This window comes from Triticum dicoccoides, chromosome 5B, assembly GCF_002162155.2.
Source record: "Triticum dicoccoides isolate Atlit2015 ecotype Zavitan chromosome 5B, WEW_v2.0, whole genome shotgun sequence".
In the NCBI taxonomy this organism is placed as follows: domain Eukaryota; kingdom Viridiplantae; phylum Streptophyta; class Magnoliopsida; order Poales; family Poaceae; genus Triticum; species Triticum dicoccoides.
The window spans coordinates 102,929,332-102,936,389 of record NC_041389.1 but is presented as its reverse complement, the minus strand read 5'-3'; positions in this window follow the sequence as shown (position 1 = coordinate 102,936,389).

Genomic DNA, 7,058 nt, shown 5'->3' with positions numbered 1-7,058 from the left:
CGTTCTCACCGCCTCTGCCCAAAAGAACGCCGGCATCCCCATGCTCTTCATCATGCACCGGGCCATCTCCACCACCGTCTGGTTCCGACGTTCGACGACGCCGTTTTGCTGTGGCGTGTATGGCGCGGTGGTGAAATGCCTGATGCCGCTCTGCTCGCAGTACTCCCTGAACTCGATGGAGTTGAATTCGCCGCCGCGGTCTGACCTGAACGCGCGCAGCTTGCAGTTGCCGTCAGCCTCGGCCATCACTTTGATTTTCTTGAAGCGTGAGTACGCCTCGTCCTTGGACCTCAGAAGTTCTAACCACATATAGCGACTGTAATCATCTACCACAAGCAAGAAATACTTGTTACCTCCCGGAGTCGTTGGAGTGATCGGCCCGCACAAATCCGTGTGCACAAGCTCTAGGTTGCTTTCCCAGAGCGCAGCCGTCACAGTATTCGGCCACGCGATCGATCACTGGCATGCCACGCACGAGCTGCTTCGTGGACATGGTCCGGAGCGCACGGAAATGAAGATGCCCCATGCGAGCATGCCATCTCCATCTTGCATCGTCCCCCTGCGCCATCAGACACGCCGGCACATCAATGGTGAGTACTCCGGTGTACAGGCGATTTCCAGAGCGCTTGATGCGCGCCAGCACGCGCCGCGCCGGGTCCAGGACGGCCATGACGCCGTCAGCAATGTTGATGATGCAGCCGGCCTCGTCCAGTTGTCCCACAGAGACAATGTTCGTCCGCAGGCTGGGGATGAAGAAGACGCCGGTGAGCGCGCGCTGCTCGCTGCCCTGACAGCGAAACACCACACTGCCTCGCCCGCGGATGGCCACGACCGAGCCATCGCCGAACCTCACTGAGCCGTGCATCGTCTCGTCAAGTGAAGAGAAAACGTGCCGATCGCCCGTCATATGGCTGCTGGCCCCGGTGTCGAAGAACCACACCCCTTCCGGCGAGGGGACGGGCATGACCTTCTCTTCATTGAGGTACAAGTGCTGGGGCGCCGCGAGCTGTGTGGTGTCCACAGTTGTGACCACAGCCATGTATAGGCCCTGATCGTGCTCTGCGTTGACTTGGGAAAGGTTCGCCTGTTCCTGCTTGCCTTTCTGCTCCTCATCCTTGATTCTGGAGTAACACTCCTTCTTCCAGTGGCCCGGCTTGTTGCAATAGTGGCACTTGCCTTTCTTCTTTCCGCCGGAGCCGCCGGATCCGCTTGCACCTGCGCTCGGTGGCGTCGCCTTGCCACCACCCTGGAATTTGTTCTTCCCAGGCGACTTGCCTTTGTTGTTGTTGCCGCCTGATGACCGGCCGCCAGAGCCGAGCTGCCGCTCATGCGCGTCCCACTCTGCAGAGGTGTACATGAGGCGCGCGCCAGACTGTGCCGTGTCGTCCAGATCATAGTGATCTTCGCACGCTGACAAACGCCCAGTGAGCTCTTCGATCGTCATGGTCTTGAGGTCGATGAGAGACTCTATCGCCATAGCCATCTGTCGGTACTTGCGTGGCACGACGCGAAGGAACTTCTGGACGGCCTTGTGCTCCGTCACCAGATCGCCGTACAGATCGAGATCGGCGACGAGGCCGAAGAGCCGCAGCGCGAAATCTTCAACGGACTCGCCCTCCTTGAAGCGAAGATCCTCAAATTCCCGGCGACGCACTTGCGCCTTTGCCTCGCGCGCGCGCTCACTGCCCATGCGGAGAGTTTTGATCGTCTCCCAGGCCTTCTTGGCCGAGTCCTTCGCGGCCAGGACACGGATCATCTCCGGCGGCACGCCGGTGAGAATGATCTGCAGTGCGCGCCGGTCGTCATGCTCATCGGCGCCGTCGTTGATCACCGCAGACCAGACACGGGCCACCTGAAGCTTGACCTGCATGACGAGGGACCACTCCATGTAGTTGGTGCGGGTGAGAACCATGGATGATGTAGAGGTCTCGCTTTCCCGCACTACTCGCTCGATGACGCGCAGCTCGTCACTCCCGCCGCCCGTCAGGCGCGCCACTGGCGCCGTGGTCAGTGGCGTCTTCGGCGGCGATTTCGTCCCACCCTTGCTCTGCCCTTTCTCAGAATCGGTGTCTGACATGGTACGCCGCGGATCGGACACCGCCGGCCACCGGAGAGTGGATCGAACACCACGTAGCTCTGATGCCAATTGTCGTTGTCGAGGCACACGATCGAACGAGGAGAATCAGAGAGCGAGAGGGAGGATGAACGCGAGAGCGAGAGAGTCTGTTCGTGCCGCCACTAACTGCGCAGCCTTTTCAGTTCTTTTCTCATTCCTTTTGATGCTACAAAGAAGCTAACTACCTCCCGGTCGCGCTGCCATGATCCGCAACTGCCGCTCTGTCCAGCTACTGCGTCTCATAGCTCAAGCCAACGACCGGGAGAGAAAAAAGGAAAGGAGTGGCGCGCGCTAAGTGCGGCCCTCCACTACATGCGTGCGTGCGCAGGTCACACCCCGACCATGCACACGCCTTATTCAGAAACAGAAATGCAAGACTACTTCTACGCTGAATGAGATTAGCCTAGGCACAACAGTATGGACGCTCTCCCCTCCCCTCCTCTGTTTCGCCTACACTGCCTTGAATCTGGATTTCTTCAGATATCTTCAATTAGTGAGATAATTTTCTTGTGAAATACGATACACCCTAGCATCAATCTCCAGTTCATCCTGGCGAACTTCTAAGGGAAACAAGGGAGGATATTTTGACGATTTAGGCATGGTGGTTCCTGCTCATGTACGTACTGAGAGCAGGATCCGAGCGGCGCTCTCCAAATCTTAGCTCAAAGTTTCTGTTTCTGCTCCATTTGTCAATTCTTTGCTGGCAATCTTTTTTAAGGAGTTACAGATTCTTGAGTTGCAAAACCAAAGTTTGGTTTCCACTGCTGAAAAGCAAAGTTTTGCTTCTAGCGATTCATTCAGACCCTGAGCAGAGTGTTTTCCCCTAAATTAAAAGCGTGATGTTTGTGCAATTTGGGTTGATCTGCTTCACGTACTGTGCAATCTTATTACTACTTTGTTTTTGAGAAACTCTATGCAGACCACAAAGACTCATGTTCTGAACATTTGACATGTGTATGTGCGTGTTCCTGTGCAAGTCGAATCCCATTCAGGTCCAACTCCACCTCTGCTTCACTGGTGAAAACAGTGCGACCCGAGGAACCACGGGGGGTCGAGGACGTCCAGCTCCGCAGTCCAACTCGGCATGATTCACATCATGGATAGCCCCCATGTAGCAGCCCACTGTGTATTTTATCATCAGTTCGTAAAGCAAAGCTGAATCAGTGTAGTGTGCGTGTTAAAAAATATAAATCAGCTTAATATTGTATGGTAGTTCATTGTCTAGAAATTTTGTCATAGTTCCCGCTTTTCAGTCCATCTACTTCCCGGTCACAAGTCCAATTAGAAGAAATTCAAAATGTGAAAAATAATATCCATTTTGTTTTGGTAATCATCTTCAACCAATTTGGTATGTATCAGACTTGCATATGTTGACTAGTAGGGTAGATCTCCGTTGTATAAGAAGCTAGATGTTGATTTGCAATTATGTTGTGACAAAATTTTCAGTCATCTTGAGTCTGTTGCCTTTATCACTTCAGATCCTTTTTCTCGTTGGTCCAGTGCATGTCCCGCAATGAGCCAGGACAGGGAAGTTGTTGTACACTGCCGTCTTCATGGGCACCTGGGTGGATTAAGCGGTACTGGAATTTAATTTAATCTAGTTCCTCTGAAAATGCCGAACTGAAACCATGTCATGTCGTCATACGAAGCAGGAGCAAGTAATAGATTTAGTATTGCTATAGTCTGGTTGCTGCAGACTAATAGATTTAGCGTTGGTATTGTTCATCTTTCATATGTTTTTTTAGTACATCTACTTCCTCATCGTAAGACTGGTTTCCTTTATGTTTCCATCTTCCTATAGAAGAAACATGAGCGTGTGGTTAAGCATGAGAAATGAGCATCTGTACTGCTCTTGGTTTATCAACTTGTAGAGCAAAACATGTACCAAAGTCAAAGTCTCGAAAAAGCCTCTTTTTGCATCTTTCAGTGCTCGCTTAGGTTGGCGTCAAATTATTTGTTTCTTCCGATGTTGTACAACTTGAATTTTGGGTATATCTTTTGGTGCATATTTCTGTTTGTATAAAACTTGTATGTTACGTTTTCTTGAGAAAAATGGATGCAGCCTTCACAACAGTTTTGGATAACTAAGTAGAATGACTAGTACTGAGAGCAAGTATTCTACAAAATGTACAGAATGATTTTATAACGGATAAGGACATGAAATCATATCTTAATTCCAAGTTTGAGCACATGACTATTTTGTATCTTTCCTGTTTCTAATAGCAAGTTCTGCAATTGATCCATCCAGATGGGAGAAGAAAATCTGTCCAACAGGCGCATCTAAAGCGACATGTCGTGAACCACCCACTCGTCCCCACGCCGCTCGTCGTGTCGTGCCGCCTCGCCATCAACCACCATTCACCATTGTGGCTCAACCCTGCGAAGCATGCCGTTGTATTGTCAAGGCAAGTACTAGTCATCAATACTAAAAAATTTTGTACAGGTATATATTGCGACATTCCACACACAATCTACTGTTGCATCAATGGTTACTATCACAAAACACAAAAACATTTCTTGGAGAAGAAAATTTGGTTTGCCTGTTCCTTGAAAATTTCTTGGTAAAGAAATATCTCTTGTGCACTTATGTATTCGCCTGATTATTTGATTTGATTCTCAGGTGCGAGATGGCGTCCGCCGACGTCGCTAAATCCCTATACAAACTACTGGTTGGCTGCTCCCAGCGGTAAATGTGGTTGGGTTCAGCAGCTAGCTCTTCCTCGAGCAACCATTTGGAGAATTTTATTGTGTTCTTGTGGTGGTGATTGATTTTAGGATCAGTAAATTTGATGTCGGTAGCTAGCTTGCGTATGGAACCTGCAAGTTCAATATTGGCATTAGATTCAGTTTTTGTTGTACAAATGTCCTAGTGTTCACATTTATTTGGGTAGAAGTTTATTTTAGTTCAGCTACAGAAACCATGCAGGTTCATGCAGGTTCAGTGATGATGATACCATAAGTTCGGACAAGAAAACAAATAAGAATTAAAACAAAAAACTTTAAATTCTATAAGTTCAAGTGCTCATCTACACACGATAATTCAAGATGGTAAAAGTTTAAATGGTAAAAGCTCAAGTCGCAAAACAAGAGAAGTCTAGAACATCGTTGCAAAAAAAATTGACTTCCAAACAAAAAGGAAACACAAAAACAATTTTTTGGGAAAAAATAGCATTCAGTTCAACGATATAAACCATGCAAGTTCGGTGCAAGTTCTACCAAAAAAGCTCAAAAAATAGTCGTCCATCGTAGAAAAAATTGTAAGTTCAACACGACGTCCTAGATAAGTTTGGGAAAAAACCTTCAAAAAAACCCCATGAAAATTCAAATGGTAAAAGTTCAAGTCGTAAAATGAGAGAAGTCCAGAACAACGTTGAAAAAATGTTAGTTAAAAAAAACACACACAAAACATTTTCTTTAAAAAAATTGTCATTCAGTTCAACGGTATAAACCACACAAGTTCGGGAACGATGATACCGTGAACCACTGAAAAGTTACGAGGAAAACCATACAGAAAAAGACAGAGTAAAGTCTAGTCTGTGAAAACATGCTCAGTACAAATCCATACGGACATCCGTTCAAGTACTTTTTTGGAACTTTTCAAAATTACTCTATGAAAAATACATCAGTACAAATGCACATGTACATCGGTACAAGTACTCTTTTTTCCTGACGGAGATGTAATTTTCCTAGTTTTCACAGACAACATAGATTTTAGTTCAGCTACAGAAACCACGCAGGTTCAGTGATGATGATACCATAAGTTCGGACAAGAAAACAAATAAGAATTAAAACAAAAAATTTTAAATTCTACAAGTTCAATTGCTCATCCACACACGGTAATTCAAGTTGGTAAAAGTTTAAAATGGTAAAAATTCAAGTTGCAAAACAAGAGAAATCTAGAACATTCATTGCAAAAAAAAATTGACTTAGAAAAAAGAAACACGCAAAAAAAATTTGACAAAAAAATAACATTCAGTTCAACAATAAAAATCATGCAAGTTCGGGGTTAGGATACAATAAACCGTTGAAAACTTACGAGAAAAATATTACCCAAAAAACAGAGCAAAGTCTAATTAGTGAAAACACGCTTAATACAAACCCATGCAAACATCAGTACAAGTATCCTTTTCCGGAACCATTCAAAATTACTCTACAAAAAATAGCTCAGTACAAACATACACATATATCAGTACGACTATTCTGTTTTTCAGACGAGAAAACAGCAAGATCCGTCATGCCATATTCCAAATTACTCTTAAACGGTTGCGAAGTAGAGTAAGTGTTCAAGATGACTAAGTTTCGCATTTTCGATAGCTATCCAACGGTGTATTATTTGCCCCATTTCGACAAACATAAAAAAAATTGTGTTCAAAACCAATTTTAACCGTATTTGAATTTCTATTTAAACCGTAAGGAATTAGAAAAAACTTTCTATACGCAAAAGTTGCCCATTTTACATAGCTTTCCAATGCGGTATCATTTGCGTCAATCCGACAAACCGTTTGCAAAAAACAGTGAAAAAACATTTCGCCCAGAATTTCATCGTTTTTCAAATTACTTTAAAAATCATATAGAATTTGAAAAAATAGTAGATATATGGAAGATGCGGATTTTCACAAGCTTTCCAACGCCATCTCATTTGCTCAATACCGACAAACCGTTTGAATATTAAGTCAAAAATATGATTCACGTTTTCGGTTTTGAAAAAAATGGTTTTTTCAAAACTGCTCTTAAATCGTAATTTTTTTGCAAAAACAAATTATAAGATTGTAATGTGGATGTCAAGAGATTTCCAACAATATATTACACGCCCCATTTCGACAAAAAAAAATTGCAAAAAAATTTGAACTAAAGAAGACGATTTTTAAAAGCAACAGAAAGCATCAGTTCAACCGCTCGAATTTCATCAGTTCAACCGCTTGAATTCATCAATTCAAGTAGG